Source organism: Engystomops pustulosus, chromosome 7 (genome assembly GCF_040894005.1).
Source record: "Engystomops pustulosus chromosome 7, aEngPut4.maternal, whole genome shotgun sequence".
NCBI classification, from domain to species: domain Eukaryota; kingdom Metazoa; phylum Chordata; class Amphibia; order Anura; family Leptodactylidae; genus Engystomops; species Engystomops pustulosus.
In genome coordinates this window covers 39,937,313-39,958,454 of record NC_092417.1, presented here as the reverse complement: position 1 = coordinate 39,958,454, position 21,142 = coordinate 39,937,313, and the positions used below count along the sequence as shown (strand labels likewise).

Here is a 21,142-nt window from a genome sequence, read left to right as displayed (position 1 = left end):
TGCTCAGTACTGTGTTGCAACAAAAGGAGAAGCTGTGAGGCTGTAAAACTAAGAAGTAACAGTTCCAGTGAAGATTTGTAAATTATAACAGTAACTAGTTCCAATGTTTGGCATGTGGAAGGGTCATATATGAGAAATTTAAATAATTTTTTTCAGCAACTTGTAAACTCAAAAATGGTATAAGATCTTGTGGTTTGATACTGTGATGACTCCTGTAGGTCCCCCTAGTCAGTTATCTTCACTTGTCCCAAACTAAGGCCCCTTTCACACTTGCGTTTTACACGCGCGTGCTTTTGATGCGCAGAACTTGCATTGCACTCTGGCCCATTGTAATTAAGGTTTTTTTTCAGACTTTCTTTCTTTTTCAAACGCGTTTTTTAATGCACGTTTAAATCTCAGGATGCTCTACTTTTGCAAGTCATGTGTGTGAAAAACACACAATACAAGTCTATGGAGATGCATCAAAAACGCATTGCACTCTGAGACACATGCAAGTGCAATTGATCACTGATCAATTGCCATAGAAAATATAGACCTCAGTCCTGAGTCTTTTTCACAGGCGTTTTCTGCTAAACAATGGCCAAACAAATGCTCGTGAAAAACTGAGACACTGAACAAACTCTGACTGAAAACTGATTGAACTCTGATGAAAAATGTCAGTTTTTTACTGACCAAACCGTGATCGCTCCCTGATCAGACTAACATGATCTGCAACGCAAGTGTGGAAGAGGCCTTGGAGAGAGAAAATCTGAGAGACTTTTGTTTCCTCTAGCAGATCACTATATACTTGGGAGGAGATGTCAGCACTGTTTAATGTTGTGTGTTTCAGTGGTTGGGAGACCTGCTTTTTTCTTGAATAAAATGGGGCACATTTACTAAGGGTCCGCGGACCGCGATTCTGTCGGGTTTCACGACTATTTCTGATTTGCCCTGAATCGCAGAGGGGATTGTGTTGCATCGCCGGCGGCTTTCATACGACACAAATCAGGGGGCGTGATGGTCGGACAACCCGATTGATTCGGACAAACCGCAAAATGCAAAATTCAAATTGTGTTGCAAGACACACACTCACATACACCGGGAAGAAGGTGAACTCCGGTGGACCTGAGCGGAGAAGTGACACATTCAAGAAATCGGGCGCCCGCTGTAAGTAAATCGCTGCAGCTCCAAATTCCTTGTCGGACATTCTGGATCGGTGGACGCGACGGGTAAATAAATGTGCCCCAATGATTGCTGCAGATTGGCCTAGAGACCATGTTAGCAATGCCATGGGAAAACCTATAGACTCAAGTATAAGCCAAGGGTGGGAAATGCATTGGTCACAGCCAGTATATAGCAAGTCAGTCCCCTTCCCCCCTAGTATACAGCCATTCAGCCCACTGCCCTCAGTATATAGCCAGCCCCCTGCCCAAGTATATAGCCAGCCCACTGCCCAAGTATATAGCCAGCCCCCTGTCCAAGTACATAGCCGCCCACTTTCCCCAGTAGTTAGTTAGCCCCAGCCACAGAAGTTAGCCAGCCCCCTGTCCCGGTAGTTAGCCAGCCCCCTGTCCCGGTAGTTAGCCAGCCCCCTGCCCCAGTAGTTAGCCAGCCCCCTGCCCCAGTAGTTAGCCAGCCCCCTGCCCCAGTAGTTAGCCAGCCCCGTGCCCCAGTAGTTAGCCAGCCCCGTGCCCCAGTAGTTAGCCAGCCCCGTGCCCCAGTAGTTAGCCAGCCCCCTGCCCCAGTAGTTAGCCAGCCCCCTGCCCCAGTAGTTAGCCAGCCCCCTGCCCCAGTAGTTAGCCAGCCCCCTGCCCCAGTAGTTAGCCAGCCCCCTGCCCCAGTAGTTAGCCAGCCCCCTGCCCCAGTAGTTAGCCAGCCCCCTGCCCCAGTAGTTAGCCAGCCCCCTGCCCCAGTAGTTAGCCAGCCCCCTGCCCCAGTAGTTAGCCAGCCCCCTGCCCCAGTAGTTAGCCAGCCCCCTGCCCCAGTAGTTAGCCAGCCCCCTGCCCCAGTAGTTAGCCAGCCTCCTGCCCCAGGACTTAGCCAGCCCCCTGCACCAGGACTTAGCAAGCCCCCTGCACCAGGACTTAGCCAGCCCCCTGCACCAGTAGTTAGCTAGCCCTGTGCCCCAGTAATTAGCCAGCCCCGTGCCTTGGTAAGCAGTCAGCCCCCTGTCCCAGTAGTTTGCCAGCCATCTACTCCAAAAGTTAGCCAGCCCCTTGTCCCCGTAGTTAGCCAGCCCCCTGCTGCTGTAGTTAGCCAGCCCCTTGATGCTGTAGTTAGCCAGCCCCTTGATGCTGTAGTTAGCCAGCCCCTTGTCCCAGTAGTTAGCCAGCTCCCTGCTGCTGTAGTTAGCCAGCCCGTTTGGACAATTCTGTCATAGTCTGCATGGACCTGCCGCTGCCGGACCAAAGAAGAGAAGACCTGTGGGGGGCACACGAAAGTCAAGTTTTGAATTTATTTTTTTCTTGACTTGAGTATAAGCCAAGTTTGAATTTTTCAGCACATTTTTTTTGCTGAAAAACTTGGCTTATACTCAAGTATATATGGTAATAAATGGTAGCCAGACCCTAGCGCAATGTTACCATGATTTGGTCATAATTAAAAAAGTCTCAGGAACCAATTCTCAGGCCTACATGCCCTACCAAATCCGGCAGAGTCTCATCAACAAAACCTAACCCTGCAATAAACATTGTCACAACTTTATACCTGAGCAGCCCGGTGAGTTCCTTGCTTTTCATGATGTTGTTTGTTCATGAATGTTCTCTAACAAAGCTATAAGGCCTTCACAAAACAGCTGCAGTTATACTGAGAATAAATGACACACAGATGAGCTCTAACTACTTATCAGGCAATTTGTGACACTGGATTATATTTAGGTTTATGGCTATTACATATATAGAAAGAGTGAGAATTTTGGCCACTTATATAAGACATATTAATTTTAAAATTAATATTTAAAATCTATCAATAATGTTTTCATTTTAAATCGTACCAAACAGATGATGTCATGGAAGGAAGGTTGCTAAATGTGAATGCCCAATCTACCGTATTTGTTCTAGTCTGCTGTCAGATAAGTGAGCGGCTAATCTGCTTCTATTAATCAGGAACACATGCATGCTCGGCCAAGATTACAAACTCTATAATAAATTGATTAATAACATTGTTTTAAGAGGAAATTAATAGCTTAGGCACATTTCTTCTCTTGTGTCTTCACTGTGCTGCCCCACAAGACAGATTTATGACCAGTGAATACAGTTTAGTACAGAAAAATCAGTTTAACTCCAGAGATATTAATTAAACATATATGGATCACTGTATTTATTAAACAAATATTCCCATACTATGTTATATGATGAACTGGGAGTTTTTAGTAAATGAAGGAAAACACCCTTGAGGATGTTCAAACAGATTGCATTGCCAAGTATGCAAAAACAATAAGATCACCTATGCAAATAGTAATTTGGCAGCGCAGTCCTGACCACCCACTTCTAGAGTAAGTTTAATTTTCGGGCTACATAAGATTAACCAAATGTATTACAGAATATTATAATTTTGAGATTTCTCAATAGTTTGTAAAGGGGTACAGACTGTAACTTATAATATACTTCAATGATATAAAGGTTATAACTTAATCATTACAGTAATCATATAAAGTATAACTATTTTACACAACTGCTCAATTCAAAAGGATAAAAAAGAGACAGTAGAACTTCAGTAAGCGGACTTCTCTAGGGACATTAGTGTTGATTAGAAATGAGTGAACCCGAACTTTTCATTTGGGTTTGGGTGCGCCCCATGCGGACAAGACATATTGGGGGCCATTTACTAAGGGCCCGAATCGCGGTTTCCTGACGGGTTATCCGAAAATTTGCACCGATTTTCCCTGAATTGCCCCAGGATTTTGGCACATGCAATTGGATTGTGGCGCATCGGCGCCGGCATGCACGCGACGGAAATCCGACGGACTGCCGCATTTAAAAAAAAAAAAGTGTCGCTTGACACGCGCTTATCTGCACCCACAATAGGACGGAGAACTTCAGTGCATTCCGATGAACTTCAGCGCAGCAGCGACACCTAGTGGACGTCGGAGGAACTAGCTTAGTGAATCCTGGCAGAACCCGAATCCTCCTCAGAGAATGCACCGCTGGATCGCGAATGGACCGGGTAAGTAAATCTGCCCCATTGTCGCAATGGCTGCCAGAGAGTGGTAGAGAGTTCCAGAGTATGGGGAAAGCACGGGAGAAGTTCAAGGAGACCATTGTGAGAAGAGTGGATGGTTGTAGAGTGAAGGAGAAGGTCTTGTGAAGATTGGAAATTATGTGTGGGACAGTATTGGCAAGATATATGGAGGGGGAAAGGTTGTGGATGGCTTTATAACATTTTAAACTGAATTCCTTGTACAATGGATAACCAATGGCGAGATGGGCACAAAGGAGAGGCAGAGAGATGGATTAGCCAAAGCAGCCGAGGTAAGGATGGATTGGAGGGGCGTTAGAGAGTTAGGTGTGAGACCAAAAAGAAGAGTGTTGCAAATGTCCAGATGAGGATATGCACTAGCAATTTTGTAGATACCGGGTTGAGGAGGGATCGGAATCAAGAGATGTTCTTGAGTTTGAAGGTTGTAGCGAGGGTCTGGATATTGCATAGTCAAAGATGACTCCAAGGCAAAAAAAAAACTTTGGACTTGGAATGGAGACTGTATGAAGCCAGTGTGAAGCTATTGCTCGTGACGGATAGTTCTGGTGGAAGGATGTGTTTGGTGGAGGAAAGATAATGAATATTTTAGATTAATTTATTAATTTTTTTTTAAGGGACCAGGCTTGGGATATATAAATAGAAAATATTTCTTTGTAATATTTTATGGAACATTTCCCAAATTGCAGCTTATTTTAAAATCTTTGTTGACTTTAATTTGACAGAACTTTATGAAAAATGTACCCACCTTGACTCTTCTTAATTCCTACAAATTGGTTCCCTCTCATCCCATATGTAGACCCTTCCACCCCGGTGATTGTACAGTACTAACACTTCTAACCTCCTACCACGCTTAAACTCACAAACATGCTTTCTTTTGCTTTACGCTTCCTCGTCTCAATTTCCATGCAGGAAGTGGCACACTAACACTAAGTTTCCTGTAAATTCCTCCTGTCTCAACACTGCTCTTTCTCATGCCAAACACTAGTACCTCTCACTAATAAATTCCCTCACCCGCACTGTCTCTGCCAGCTCTTCTCGGTGTTTGGCTCATTCTGTAGCTTTCCCTCCTGTCACCCCATATTTTAGGAGAAATATTAATGTATAATAAAACGTTGTATTTGTATGTGTGGTGCACATTTTTTTAGTACTTGCTTTGGACACTAAGGCCACATGGGCAAATATACTGAATTATGAAACATTTAAAGTGGTGTCCGGTGGTTTGACTCTAATTGATTGGTAAAATTTCCGCTAATGAGATGGTACCAATAGGGGTTTATAAAACCACAACAGTTCTTATAACGAAAATTTGGTTAAAACACTAAAAAGCAACAATTCTTTTCCCTAAACATCCTTTGGACTGGAACTAGGGGGAGGAGTCTGGCCTGCAATTGCTTGTTGGTGTGAGGGGGTTACTTGTTTTTGGATATCTCTGTCTTACAAAAAGCTTACTAAAAAAAACACTTTCATTATACTGTATACTGTACTAATTTCAGTTGATGGGCTTGATTTCTCTCGATAGGTAACATTTTCCCTTCCTGTATTATTGTTCCATACGGACTGACAAAGGCCTATAATGGTTACTTGCCTCTCCCACCATTTATTACAAAGTAGAAGCTTCCTAATACGTAAAAGGAAACCTCCTATGAGGAATCTACCATCAGAAGTAGATGTGATGGTAGATTCCTCCCGTCTATGCCCTAATCTGTAATTTAATAATCCTGGAACCTAACTTGTTAAAAACTTTATTTTAGTAATATGTAAATTAATAACAGAGGCTACTGGGACGTGGAGTGGCCTTAGCTCCCAGTGCATGGCCAGGCTATTACATGCCCAAGTAGCCTCTGCAGTTAATTTACATATTACTAAAATAAAGTTTTTAACAAGTTAGGTTCCAGGATTATTAAATTACAGATTAGGGCAGAACCAGGCAGGAGGAGTGTACCATCACATCTACTTCTGATAGAAGATTCCACATGGTAAGTTTCCTTTAAGGGCTCTTAGATTTGTTATCATAGAATTATATAGAAATATAGCTAATTACCCTGTCCTCCCAGCAGGCACATATAGTAATGGTAAAGCACAGATTAAAAAAAAGAGAAATCGTAACATTAAGATAAGGGCATACATAAAAAGTATAAACTGTAGAAGCATTAATAAGGTTTTTGCTGGAGTGCTGCTTTAAGAAGAACCTGGAGAATCTTTTATTAAAACTTTGTAGTATCCTGTCCCTCTGCTTCAGAAATTAAAAAATAAATTACGAAAAAGATGTTCCTATTCCCCATATCAAATGTATGTGTTTGCTACATTTCAATTGGTCCTAAAAATTTCTGATTGTGTAGGGAAACTTCCATTTGGCAAGGACAGTTAGCAATGTATTAAAAAAAAATTTAGGAAAGATTTCTGACTATTGTTATTACAAGGGAGATACAAAATTTGTGTAAATCAGACACGTCAGGGGTGGTGGCAGGTTCTAATAAACTACATATAAATCACTTTTGAGGCAAGTCTGTGAAATAAAAATTTTGCTCGGAGAAGTAATTAAAAGAATAAAAAACCCACAATTTTATAACTCAACGACTTGGAAGTTTATTAATGTGGCACGTGGCAGCAATTGTTGAAGGTCCAAAACCACACGCAGAACCAAGGTGTTGGAGCTGGAAGCAGCTGAGAAACTGTGAGGTCTCCGGCTCAAAATTAGATGACCTACTTGTTTCTCTCAGTCGTTTTTCCTAAGCTTAATTCAGTTTCCTAGCCTGAGATTTCCCTGATTGTGAAAATCTGCAAGGCAAACACAGGTGTCTTAACTTCACCATCAATCCCCTAGTGTGTCCAATAGTATGAGGTGTACGCCCATAGGCACAGAGAAAGACATGGGCATTAAAAAAGAAGAACTAGGCATAAAAAAAACTCTTAAATTCGTATCACATGGTAAATTTCCATGGTAGCCCTACGTTCCCGTAAGTGTATTTTATGAGAGGATTAACAGCATATTTTTGGGGGTTTTTTGTAACTTTACAAAGATCCTAAAAGATAATAAATGGTAATGATAAATAACATTAAATAATAAAAAACAAAAATCAGCTACTCTGAAATTGTCAAACTGGGATTACAAATTAATTCCTTAGAGGTAAGAAGAGATAAGTAGACCCGAACTTCGGCAGCTCCCCCTAACCCAGACATCTTGCTGAAGAGCAGCCAACTAGGCAGCTTTACTCGCCTACACATGGCTGTGATTGGCTAGGTATGTCAACCAGGTGTCCCCCTGGCCAATCACAGCCATGCCTAGTTGCTAGGGGCCTAAAGCTGCCTGATGTGGTGCTCTACAGCCCATCAAGCAACATGTTCGGGTTATGCGGTGCTGACGAACTTAAGTAGTCAATAACTTTTTAACAATAACTGTACATAAACCTGTAGTACAAAATAATACAAAAACCTTTGTAATATACAGTATCAAAGAGAAGTGCTGCCCTAAGCACTTACTTTGGGTCTAATCATCAGCTCTACTCCCCTACTATTCTGCTTTTCATTTTGAAATATCCCCTGAATTCCATCTTGCTGGCAAGAGAGAAAGACGCTAACTCAGACAGATTACAACGGAAGAGATAAGCGAGTCCCAACATTAGAATCTCCGGGATCCATGTCTATGTATCCAAAGATGTTAAGAGATGTCTCTCCACAACTCTCCTGCATGAAGAGAGCTTGACTTCATCTATGTATAACTTAGTCTTATTAAGACTTAGTCATCAGTCTTATAAGAGAATTTGGTCACAGGTTCCCTTTAAGAGGTTTATAGTAAAGCATTGGGAATAATAATTTAGTTGGGTGAAATGTACCAAACACATTTAGAAAAAGTTTTAATAATGATATTGGAACAATGATATGTGTAGGTAACTCTCCTGTTTACAGATGAGTAATGTAAAAAGTGAAGTCTTTGTTAAAGGGAACCTACCACCCCGATTCTAACTATAAAGGTAGAAGGGGTGGTAGGTGGATGGATGGGACGTGAGGATAGCCCTTTTTTTACTCCACGCCCCAGTAGCCGCATAAAAAAATTTGCATATACCTGCAATAAAGTTTTCTAAAAGACACCCGGGACATGAGGATTAGCCTAAAAAAGGGCTATCCTCACGTCCCATGCATCCACCCACCACCCCTTCTACCTTTATAGGTAGAATCGGGGTGGTAGGTGCCCTTTAAGGTTAGGGCTAGAGATGAGCGAACATACTCGTCCGAGCTTGATGCTCGTTCGAGCATTAGCGTACTCGAAACTGCTTGTTGCTCGGACGAATACTTCGCCCGCTCGAGAAAATGGCATCTCCCGCCGTTGTGTTTTTTGGTGGCCAGAAACAGAGCCAATCACAAGCCAGGAGACTCTGCACTCCACCCAGAATGACGTGGTACCCTTACACGTCGATAGCAGTGGTTGGCTGGCCTGATCAGGTGACCCTGGAATAGACTTGCCCCTGCCCGCGCTGCTCGGATCATTCTCTGTCTGGATGCCGCTAGGGAGAGAGCTGCTGCTGGTCAGGGAAAGCGTTAGGGTGTTCTATTAGAATAGTGTTAGGCAGGAGTGATTCTACAAGAACCCAACAGCCCTTCTTAGGGCTACAATAACGTTTTATTTTACTTTTTTTGGTTTGCTTGTGGCTGGGCTTGCTGCCATTAGTAGTGCAGCTAGTACCATATTGGGAGTAATTTGCAGGGAGACTTGCGACTGTTGTGTTTAGCTCTTAGGGACACACATATCCACCTTAAACACCAAAGTGGGACAATTTATTAGGGGTTTGATTTGAATTAGGCAGAGTCTGCTGAGTTTTTTTTTTACGTTTATTTCTTTTTATAACTCAAAGTAATCTGGCAAAGCAGTGTGCTTTCAGTGTAGGCTAGAAAATAGCCATAGGAGAACCCCAACGGCTTATTTAGGCCTACAATAGCGTTATATTTTCCTTTTTTTTGGTTTATTTGTGGCTGGGCTTGCTGCCACTAGTAGTGCAGCTAGTACCATATTGTGAGGAATTTGCAGGGAGACTTGCGACCGTTGTGTTTAACTCTTAGTGACACACATATCCACCTCAAACACCGAAGTGGGACAATTTATTAGGGGTTTGATTTGAATTAGGCACAGTCTGCTGATTTTTTTTTTTTTTACATTTATTTCTTTTTATAACTCAAAGTCATCAGGCACAGCACAAAATCCAGTTGTGTGCTGTCAGTGTAGGTTAGAAACTAGCCATAGCAATAGGATAGCATCGTTTTGTTTAAAAAAAAAAAAATTAAAGTTTACACTTTAATTTGGAAAATGTTTAAGCCGAGGGCTAGGTGTAGAGGACGAGGGCGTGGACGGGGGCGTCCAACTACTGCAGAGGTCAGAGGCCGTGGTCCTTGGCGGGGTGAGACACCACCTGCTGATGAGGGAGCAGGGGAACGCCGCAGAGCTACACTCCCTAGTAGCTAGTCTCAAGTTACTGGGACTCGTGGTAGAGCACTTTTGAGGCCAGAACAGTGCGAAGAGGTGATGTCGTGGATTGCGGACAATGCTTCTAGCCATTTGTCCACCAGTCAGTCTTCCACGCAGTCCACCCATGTCACCGAAATCAGCACTCCTCCAGCTCCTCCACCTCAGCCTCCTTCCCCCCAGTCTGCCCCCTCCCAGCAAAATTTGGCATTTGAACCGGCATACTCTGCGGAACTGTTTTCTGGACCCTTCCCAAAGTCACAAACCACTTGTCCGGTTGCTGCTGAGCTATTTTCCGATGCCCAGGTTTTCCACTGGTCGCAGTCTGTGGGTGATGATGACATTATTGACGTAGTGGAAGAAGTGTGTAAAGAGGTGTCGGACGATGAGGAGACACGGTTGTCAAATAGTGGTGAAGTTGTTGTCAGGGCAGGAAGTCCGAGGGGGGAGCAGACTGAGGGATCGGAGAATGATGAGGTGACAGACCCAAGCTGGGTTGATAGGCCGGGTGAACACAGTGCTTCTGAGACGGAGGCGAGTCCTATAGCAGAACAGGTTGGAAGAGGCAGTGGTGGGGCCAGACGGAGAGGCAGGGCCAGAGCTGGTGCATCAGTGCCAAATGTTTCACGTAGTCAAGCTCCTGTGGCGAGGGCTAGATTTTCAGAAGTCTGGAGGTTCTTTAAAGAAACACCGGATAACCAACAGACTGTGGTGTGCAACCTGTGACAAACCAGGATCAGCTGGGGTTCCACCACTACTAGCTTAACTACGACCAGTATGCGCAGGCATATGAATGCTAAACACCCCACTCAATGGCACCAAGCCCGTTCACCTCTGGCCGGGCACACCACTGCTCCTTCCCCATTGTCATCTGCTAGTCAGCCCCCTGCCCAGGACCCTGGCCCAAACACCTCCCATGCGAAAACCCCATCTTCGCCTTCACGATCCTCCACAGCATCCACCAGTGTTCAGCTCTCCATACCCCAGACGCTGGAGCGCAAAAGGAAGTATAGTGCAACCCACCCACACGCCCAAGCCCTCAACGTCCACATCTCCAAACTGCTTAGCCTGGAGATGCTGCCCTATAGGCTGGTAGAGACCGAGGCCTTTCGAAACCTCATGGCGGCGGCTGCCCCTCAGTATTCGGTCCCCAGCCGCCACTACTTTTCCCGATGTGCCGTCCCAGCCCTGCACAAGCACGTGTCAGACAACATCATCCGTGCCCTGACCAACGCCGTTTCTGACAAGGTCCACCTGACCACGGACATGTGGACGAGTGCTGCCGGGCAGGGCCACTATATATCACTGACGGCACATTGGGTTAACTTGGTGGAGGCTGGGACCGAGTCTGACCCTGGGGCTGCTCATATACTGCCGACGCCGAGGATTGCGGGGCCTACCTCGGTCCAGGTCTCAAAGGCCTACTATGCCTCCTCCCACCCCTCCTCCCCCTCTTCCTCCGAATTACCATCCGTGGGCATGGCGCCATCAGTCGGTAGCTCTTGTCACAGCAGCACTGCCATCGCACAGCAGGCGGTGCTCAAACTGCTGAGCCTAGGAGATAAAAGGCACCGCTGAACCTGAAGCCAGGCATGGTTGTGTGTGACAACGGCCGTAACCTGGTGGCGACTCTGCAACTCGGCAGACTGACACATGTGCCATGCCTGGCCCATGTGTTAAATCTCATAGTTCAGCGTTTCCTCAAGACATACCCCAATCTGTCTGATTTGCTCACGAAGGTGCGCCGCATCTGCGCGCATTTCAGGATGTCCAGCACAGATGCTGCCACTCTGAGGGCAGCGCAGCGTCGCCTCCAACTGCCCGCTCACCGACTGTTGTGCGACGTGCCCACGAGGTGGAATTCAACATTAACCATGTTATCCAGAGTTTACCAGCAGCGCAGAGCGATTGTAGACTGCCAGATGTCAACTTCCACCAGAACTGGTAGTCAGGTCAGTCAGCTTCCTCAAGTCTACAATGAGGAGTGGACGTGGATGTCTGATATCTGTCAGGTGCTGAGTAACTTTGAGGAGTCAACACAGATGGTCAGTGGCGATGCCGCCATCATCAGCCTCACCATCCTGCTGCTTGGCCTGTTGAAAAACTCTCTGGTCAGCATGAAGTCGGAAGCTTTGCGCTCGTCACAAGAGACGGGGGAAGAAGATTCCCTTGTTGATAGCCAAAGCACCTTCAGGTCTGTTTCTCAGCGTATATCGGAGGAGGTGGAGGAGGATGAGGAGGAGAATCTTGATCTTATACAAAAGGTTCTTAGAAGTGCTGTTTGGGGAGTAGCCTAGAGACAGGGGCTTGGATTGGCGAAAGCTCGCCTGGCAGCGGAGCGCCAGCTCCATCCCAAGATCCAACTAACATAGTTTTAACTGCAGCACCTTTAATCTACTACTACTTCACTGCCTCCATACATCGTCCCCTTATCAAACGAGCTGTGTCAGGCAGAATTTTGGGTTGTTTTCATGGCTTCCACATCAAACTTGTTAACTTTGTTGCCACCCTGCTGTGTAATCCACAAAATATACTGGCAAACTTTTATCATTTACCGATATTATTTCAGCGCTTCTTGCGCATCTGTTTACATTCCCCTCACCCGCCATAACCCAAACTTATAAGAACACTACTACACTTGATCTTATACAAAAGGTTCTTAGAAGTGCTGTTTGGGGAGTAGCCGAGAGACAGGGGCTTGGATTGGCGAAAGCTCGCCTGGCAGCGGAGCGCCAGCTCCATCCCAAGATCCAACTAACATAGTTTTAACTGCAGCACCTTTAATCTACTACTACTTCACTGCCTCCATACATCGTCCCCTTATCAAACGAGCTGTGTCAGGCAGAATTTTCAGGTGTTTCACCAGATACATAGTGGAACTCGGCCCATCTGTCGCCGCCATGCTGGAGACCTGAAGTTGCAATCATAGCAGCGCAATATGGATGCCCCATACTGTCGCTCTTAATCATGGAACCATTTCCGAAAAAACAATTAAAAATAGAACCACTATGCTATTCCATTATTCCTAGGTGTAATATATTCAAACAACCCGGCCTGCTTTGAAAATTATAATTTTTTCAAAGTAAACGCTTCTGGCTTCCAGGCCCATTTTGGGTGGGGAGGAGCCGAGAGACAGGGGCTTGGACAGGCGAAAGCTCGCCTGGCAGCGCACCGCCAGCTCCATCCCAAGATTAGGCAGCCTCAGAGGCATCCATGCATGCTGCCCCTGCTGTTTCCTGTCCATTTTGCCTCCACGATCCTCCACAGCGTCCACCAATGTCTCCATGCGCAACTTTCAACTCTCTATACCCCAGATGCTGGAGCACGAGAGGATATGCAGCACATCATCCCCTTATCAAACGAGCTGTGTCAGGCATAATTTTTAGGTGTTTCACCAGATACATAATGGAACTCGGCCCATCTGTCGCCGCCATGCTGGAGACCTGAAGTTGCAATCATAGCAGCGCAATATGAATGCCCCATACTGTCGCTCTTAATCATGGAAGTCGTCTCCATGGCTGCCTCCACATGTCGTCCCCTTATTTTTCGGGTGTTTCACCAGATATGTTATGGAACTTGGTCACTATGTCGCCACCATGCTGTGTTATCGACTAAATATACCGTCAACCTTTTGTTCACATAGGAAATCATTTCAGCGCTTCTTGCTCACCTCCTTTGGTGAAGCCTGAGTCCATTTAGGGTATGTCGCCATGACACTCTCTAGCCTGCCACTGCTGCCGCTGCCTCTCCATGCCATCCCCTATAGTGTCAGGGTCAATTATTGCATGTTTTAGATGCTATCTAGCCTCATTCGGTCATTCTGTCATGGCCATGCTGTTGCCCATAATTTTGGCATAATGGTGCGATTAAGCAGCCTCAGAGGCATCCATGCATGCTGCCCCTGCTGTTTCCTGTCCATTTCCGTGGTGTTTCCATCTTTTTCTGAGGTTTCCAGGTGTTTGGCCAAGCTTCCCTGTGCAGAGCCTTGGTCCCCTTGAAAAATGCTCGAGTATCCCATTGACTTCAATGGGGCTCGTTATTCGAGACGAATAACGAGTAACTGAGCATTTTAGTGCTCGCTCATCTCTAGTTAGAACCATTTGCCTAAAATTATATGAACCTGGGAGTAGTAGTTTAATGTCATAAAATCTGGTGACAGATACTCTTTAAGCAATGAGTTGACATCCTCTGAAGCCGGCATTAGAACCCGGTATTAAGACATTAGGTGGGAGGAAACTGACTATAATTCTATACAGAAATGGGTCTCTATTTTAAAAAAAAATTACAGGCGGTCCCCTACTTAAGAACACTCGACTTACATACGACCCCTAGTTACAAACGGACCACTGGATATTGGTAATTTATTGTACTTTAGACCTAGGCTACAATAATCAGCTGTAACAGTTATCACAGGTGTCTGCAATGAAGCTTTATTACTAATCCTGGTTCTAATGACAATCCAACATTTTTAAAATCCAATTGTCATAGTGACCAAAAAAAGTTCTGTCTGGGATTACAATGATAAAATATACAGTTCCGACTTACATACAAATTCAACTTAAGAACAAACCTACAGACCCTATCTTGTATGTAACCCGGGGACTGCCTGCCTGTTTAATGATATTCCAGGATTTTTTTTCCATTATAAAAATTATCTGATTAGCAAGTCAGCTGATCTGATTTGAAGGGACTGTAGCAGTCATAATGGTACAACTGATCGACAGGGTTACACAAAGGGGCACATGTATCAAACTTTTTGTTTGCCCTTTTCTTTCATTTTTTTAGACTTTACATGGTGCTTGTGCTCGTTTGCAACTTTTTTTTTTTTGCGCCTAAAACAATCTCCCTTCAAAATTCACCTCTGTCTAGTTTTCTGCAGTGTTCCCTGAGTTATCACCTGATTTTAGATGTGAATGTTGCAACTTTTTTTTTCAATAAGTGGTAAATTTAAGCGACTTATTAAAACAAAAGTGGCAAAAATGTATGGCTTTAAAAAAAAAATCACCAAACTCCACAAGTATCAATAAGGAAAAACTGCTAAGATACATCGAAAATAGGAAAAAAAAACCTTATCCTGTATCTTACATGTGCTGGGGATCCATACAAACGTTATGGTTGTCCAAATTTGCAACCATAAAGGAGATCTCTGCACCATTTTGACTGGGATAAGGCCTTTCCTTCCTCACACAGTTTATGGAATATGTCTGTATATATTTTTATGGATACTAAAATGAAATAAACTGACAATAGTGAGGAGATCCCCTTTTTTTGTTACATACAAGATACATCTGGCCAGCAGAAAAAACAGACGGACAAAGCCAGACTTATGATACATGTGCCCTCCATACATAGACCTCCAACCAGCACTGATCATCCATTCTAAGCATATGTGATTCATAAAAGAAATCCTGGAATATCCCTTTACCATAAATCATACATCAAGAAATAAACTTTATATTAAAAAACAATAAAGATCCCCAGAAAAGTAAATTCTGAACTCTTAAAAATTTTAAAATTATGAAATCATAAAGCAGACATACGGGAAATGTTATTTAGTAACTCATTTGGTAGAAATATTTGTCTGAAAAACAGATTATTTTGAAAATAGCAAATTTTTAAAAAAATTAGTTAAAGTGCTCAATAGTTCTAACCATATAAAGCGAGGCCTGTCAGATTTCAAAAAATGCGGCTGAGCCTTAACCCCTTCATGCCTGCCATACGGCTATTTATGTCCAATCAGCGCATGTCCAGAGCAGAGAGGACGTTTATAATAGTTATGACCGTGACCAACCTTAAATGGCTATATCTTCTGAACCCTGGCACCTAGAAACACAATAGTGTCATATTAAACAGGAGAATCTCCCCTTGAATATGAAATGTTATTTACTGTACATACAAAGGATTGTGCATGGATGCTTCACAGAACCAGAGATATCCACTCTTAATGCTGTAGTAAAAAATAATAGATTTTTACATACAGCTTTCTATTTCCGAAATGTCCGACTTTAAGTTTAAGAATGGATATCTCTGGTTCTGTGAAGCATCCATACACAATCCTGTATGTACAATGTAGATTCTCCTGTTTAATATGACACCAGAATTGTGTTTCTAGGTGAAAGGGTTCAGGAGATATATACGGGGCATGTGCAGATTGCATGTATATAGCCATATGGCAATCGTGAAGGTATATACTGGGATATGTTCCTAGGTGCCAGGGTTCAGGAGTTACAGGCATTTTTAGTGTGCTCTCCACCCCCCCCCCCCCCCCAGCCTGTCATCTAAAGGCAGAATATAGAAGAAGCGGCAGGAAAGAATTAGCTTACAGTGTGCAGAATTGTGAGAAGTACAAGCACCCTCTACATCTGTAGCTAATCTTGGGGAAAGGGTGATGGAATAATACATACTTTGGTTAAAGTTTATTAAGTATTACTACTTATAAAAAAAAACTTTAATCAGAAAAATGACAAAAAAAAGCATATTTTTACACATTTGTAGTCATTTATCGGGTAATGTTATGAAGAAAAAAAATGTGAAATTAATAAAACTATCCTATCAGGTTAAAGTATCACATGTAATGAAAAAAAAAGTAAAAATTGTTTTGATGTGTAAAGCTTTTCCAAAGATATTGTCATGTAAAGAATCGGTCCCAAAGGGGTTAAGCTATAAACTGGCTGCATCAGAAAGGGGATAATGAGGGACCTTTATTGCTGCACATGCTGTTTATTATGCTTCTTCTTTTGAAATTGCAACATGTGAGTTGAAAAACAAATGTTTTATTGTTGTTTTACTTTGGACCACTAATTAAAAAAATCCTGAGGATATGACTTTTCTTCATTTCCATTTATTTCTAAAGATATTATAGAGTCTATGAGGAAAATGAAGGTGAGCCATGTAACTGTGCACATCCTACTAGATACTGTAACTTAGTATGATGCTACATTCAGACGGCCGTATGGGGGGTGTATATACGGCCAATATACGTCCACCATAGACGGCAATGGGCGCACGGCGCCCTACGGGAGCTGTACAGTGCAGCACACGTGCGGCACCGTACCAATTTGTACCCCGTGAAAAAATACGACATGTCCTATCTTTTCATGGCATACAGTGCCGTGCGCCATATATCGTTATGGAGAGGGGCGGGGGTGAGCAGCGCTCATCTCCTCCTCCTCTCCCCGCGTGCCGCCGTGTGCCCGCCGTGCTAGGGTACGGCGGGAAACGGCTGTCTGAATCTAGCCTAAGCCTGATAACTGCTCTTTATACATGGGGCATGTTTAGCACAATTTAGGCTACGCCCTTTCTATGAGGCCACACACCTTTTACAGTAACCTACACCCTTTTTCACTCAAGATGCAAAACGGTCTAAAAGCACCCTTTTAGACCTTTATTGCAGTTTTTCTGATCTATGTTGAAAAATTTGAAACTTTTGATAAATGAGGCCCAATGTCTGTGAACTAGGAAAGCCTGAGTCCCACAGCAGCCTTCTAAGTGGGCCCCCCTTCCACCTTAAAAAAAATATGCATTAAGTGCCGTTTCCGGAATTAGAGGTACTATTTTCTTTTATGGGGTTCAACGCTAGGAATAACTGTTATTATATTTTGATAGATCGGATATTTTGGGATGCGGCAATACCTGTTTATTATTTTTACTGTTCATTTTTATATTAGTTCTAGGTAAAGGAGGTGATTTGAACATTTAGATTTTTTTTATTTTTAAATTTTTTTTACGTTTTTTAACATATTTTTCAGACCCCTTAGGGCAGTGATTTTCAACCAGTGTGCCGTGGCACACTAGTTTGACGCGACACATAGTTGGGTGTGCTGCGGGGAAAGTTCCCCAAACTATGGTGCCCCCTGTGTTTTGTTTCCCGGCAATGCGCAGCGATGCGCAGTCACGGCTTCTTACAATGTAGGAGACGTGTACAATAACACATGCACAAGCTTTGAACCTCGCGCGACAAAATGACGTCACCGAGGCCGGCGCATTATCCTGAGAGCGGAGAGACTCTCGCATTTGGCCACCGCCAAGGTAATGCCCACCAATAATGCTGACTATATGAGCTTTTGCCTGAGTATATGAACTGTTGGCAGAATACGCAGCATATGAGCTGGTAACTTTAGTACTCCAGCAGTATACTGCATATAACAATGAGAAATGTAAAATGAGAACTACTATAGTCATGAGGCTGGAGTACTACAAGTACCAGCTCATATGCTGAGTATGTGAGCTGGCACTTGTACTCTGGCCTCATGGCCATAGTACTTCTCATTGTACCCCTTTATTTTGCAGTATATGAGCCACATAATAATCAGCACCATATACTAAAACCAGGGAGAAACTGAGAACTGTTGGGGAAGAGCTTCGTGGGTCTTTCCACCATTCCTGCCAGGATATCCCTTTTGGGTTTATCGAAACAGGCCCAGGTTTCACACTGAGTGAGTAAAATAAATTTAGAATCTATATTATTAACTATATGTATAATATGACTGTTTTAGTGTCATTTTGTGCTATTTTGGTTGGTGGTGTGCCCCAGGATTTTCTAAGTATAAAAAGTGTGCCGCAGCTCAAAAAAGGTTGAAAATCACTGCCTTTGGGTACCCTAGATTCTCTTATTGATCCTACCCTATACTGCCATACTACAGTATGGCAGTATATGGGGATTTTATACATAATCTATTACAATGTGCCACTAGCACATTGTGACAGATCTGCAGATCCCATGGCAGATTGTTTCTCTCCGATTACATTAAGGGGAGCAATGGTCTCAGTGAAGACGATGGTGCCCGCACACTGGCAGCTCTTGACTGCCATCGGCATGCCGTCAAAGGGTTAACACCTGTGTTAATGGTAGGCATTTGCTGTAATATGTCACATGTCAGTAAGGGGTTAAAGATATTTGAAAAATAATATTAGATACCCCCTATATAATCACTCATTTTTAAATTTTTAAATCTGTACCCTCCCCCCAAACACTCAGAAACAGCTTCTAAAACAAAATGGAGATGAAATTTAGAATTTTGTCATTAATACGTTCATTTAGCCCTAAAATTATTTCGCATCCACAAAAAAATAGATAAAACCCCTTTTAAAATTACTTATGCAATGTCTCCCGAGTATGGAGACCACCCACATTGTGGACGTCCCTTGTTGTAGGGGTGCACAGCGAGGTGCAGAAGGGCAGGAGCGCCCTGCATTTTCCAGTTTTGCCTAATTTAGTGTTTTTTAGTTGGTGCACTTTTGTGATCTATAAAATATTTATTTTCCCGTTAATGTTACCATGTGAGGTCTTATTTTTTGTGTGATAAGATGCATTTGTCACTGATACCATTTCGGGTGGCTATGCCCTATTGTTGAAAATGTATTTTAACATTTTTTTGTTTTTGTTGTAAAAAAACCATCAATTTTGTAATTGATTTTTAACTTTTGGTGTTCAGCGTGTAGCCTAAGTAACACCTATTCTATGGGTTTGTACAAGCTGGTTTATTGCATTTTATGTGGGACAAGATAGGTAATAATAATAATTTTTGGTGGGGTTTTAAAAATATTTTCATGCCGTTCATTGTGTGGGTTTAATAATGCCCGCTATAGATTACCGCTGAAACCTAGTCTTTCCTAATGACAGTTCAGATCCAGTTATGAACTGAACTGTCATTGGGTCCGAGACACAATAGCTAACAGGTTAATAGTTGGTTACTCCCTTTAGAATTAGTGAAGCCTCCAAACATTTCTTGTAGCCATCTACAAGCTGGGGCCACTTCTCAGTTGGGATTTTCTCCCTCTCTTCCCTTGCCATTTTTTCAAGCTCTTGAATGTTTACATTCAAGCTTCTATTTTCCAAGATTTCAGCTCACACTAAAGATTTTCAATGGGATTGAGGTCAGGACTCATTGTTGGATGTAAACTTTGGGTCATTGTCTGGCTTGAGGACCCATGATCTCAAACCTGGGTAGGATATTCTGCTCTAAAATATCTTGATAATTCTCTGATTTCATTATTCCTGTGATAAGGTCAAGCCCTCCACTAGCAGATGCAGTAAAGAAACACCACAGCATTATGGCACCTCCATAATTGGTAGGGTTGGTAGGGTATTCCTATCATTATAAGCTTCACTGTGCCGTCTGTGAAAAAAAACTGTTGCATTGCATTACCAAAATGCTCTAATTTTGTACCATCTGTCCACAGAACATTTTTCCAGAAGGATTGTGGTTTGTCAAGGTCAGTCGTTCCTTTTTGGTCTTTTTTCAGCAATGGTTTCTTCCTTGCCCTTCACCCATAAGGCTCTTCTCGGTATGCACATTATGGCACTTGTTCCAACCATGACCCCTGACAGTTCCACGTTGGTCTTCAGGTCTTTGAATGTTTAATGTGGAGTTTTTTACACCATTCGCACCGACCTTTGACATCAAGGATGTCACCATTGCACCAACCCCTTATCAATTTACCCCTTTCCCCGGGTCCAGGAAGGTTCTTGGCGCTTCCATGCTTGGTAAACTCCTTAATAACAATGTACAGTGTTGAAACTAAGAAACCAAGTCTTTGGAGATTTCTTCTACCCTTTGGAAGTCTTGAGTTTGCTAATAATAGCAGCTCCGATGTCCTCAGACAGCTCCTTTGTCTTCACCATTGTGACATAGGAACATGGCCTACTATGTGGCTTTTTAATACACTGAAGTCACAAAATTTATGTCACATGGGCATTGACAATTAATCACAGACCATTTTCATTTGTGAATTACCACAGGCAAGTCAAAATGTGTTTCCATACCCATGTAACGGGAAGCCACATAATTCATGTCACATGGGAATCAACAATTAATCACAGGTTATCCTCATTTGTGAATTACCACAGGCCAGTCAAAATGTGTTCCCATACCAATTTTACATAATGGGTGCCAATACCAGTGTCACAGCAAGCTTTAGGTTTTCCCAATTTTCCCTCCCATTGTTTTCTGTTCTACATTACTGTTTAGCATTTGCTCTTTTGTATTTAACAGGAGTCTCTATACAAAAAAAAATGTATAATTGTTTTCAGGAGATATTCCACATTATGTACTTCGTGGGTGCCAATAACGATGAGCAGAACTGCAGACTAGACAGTACAATAGAAGTGGAGCAGAATAAGCAGCTATGGAGCCCAAAGCCCCTTAGGCTCATTTGCATATATTTTTTTCTAAAAGCAAGGGCATAAGAAGCTAAAAGAAGAGCGGATACTGTCAGAGGGGGCACACACCTGCATGTAAGTGTTCTTGGTTTAAAATCCATCCTCATGATGGTAGATTTCCTTTAAGTCCCGCCTACTTTCAATAAAGCTACACCTCTTCTGTTAAGCTATGTCCTTGGTGTTCTGGTTGTAAAAGTGCCTTAAATGAGTCTAAAATACTAAAGACTATTACAGTCAAATTCTGCAACTTTTGTATTTAAAATTGTCTCCCCCATAGTGTTTTTCCCAAATTTAGGGAAAAAAACCCATAAGGGACTATAGGTGATGACGGTCACTGACACAACAGCTCC

At 43.2% G+C, this 21,142-nt stretch overlaps 1 protein-coding gene across 10 annotated transcripts in view; it reads right to left on the bottom strand.

The window, feature by feature from the left end:
• Positions 1 to 21,142, bottom strand: part of MIPOL1 (mirror-image polydactyly 1) — a 276,231-nt gene that overhangs the window by 68,893 nt on the left and 186,196 nt on the right. The window lies entirely within an intron of this gene.